Source organism: Callorhinus ursinus, unplaced genomic scaffold, assembly GCF_003265705.2.
Source record: "Callorhinus ursinus isolate GAN/ISIS: 27379988/994484 unplaced genomic scaffold, GSC_fseal_2.0 scaffold28, whole genome shotgun sequence".
NCBI classification, from domain to species: domain Eukaryota; kingdom Metazoa; phylum Chordata; class Mammalia; order Carnivora; family Otariidae; genus Callorhinus; species Callorhinus ursinus.
Genome location: NW_027397090.1, coordinates 20,348,273 through 20,348,834, shown reverse-complemented (window position 1 = coordinate 20,348,834; position 562 = coordinate 20,348,273).

The window sequence follows — 562 nt, the reverse complement described above, 5'->3', positions numbered from 1 at the left end:
GCTCGGCTCGGCTCGGCTCGGCTCGGCTCCGCTCGGTGGCTCGGCTCCCCTCCGCTCGGCTCGCCTCGGCTCCGCTCGGCTCAGGCCTGGGGGTCTGCAGGCTCCTCATCCCTGGAGGTGCCCCGGCCAGCCCGGCCCAGCGGTGACCGCCCCAGGGCACTGGGGGCCGCATCCTGTCCCGCAGCTTGCCCCCTCCCCACCCTGGGAAAGGACTGGCCTTCCTCCCGCAGGATGGGCTCACGCCCCCGGGCGCCCTCACCGACTCCCGCCCCGCCCCGCCGCCCTGGCTTCTGAAGTCTCGCCGTCACTTGCCTCCTCAGCTGGCGCCCCCGTGACCTGCCAGAGGGGCGGCTCGGCCGGCCTTGGGGAGATGCCCCCTCGCTCCGAGCATGTTGAGGCGTTGGAGGTTTGGACCGGGAGGGACGAAACCTGGCTAAGGGCGAGAACGGGGTGTGGGGACCGACAGGGTGGGGGCGGCGAGAAGGCAGGTTCCCAGTTCCCGTCAGCGGGGTCAGCGGGGTCAGCGGGGTCAGCGGAGGGAGAGAGGGGCGTCGGGGTCAGC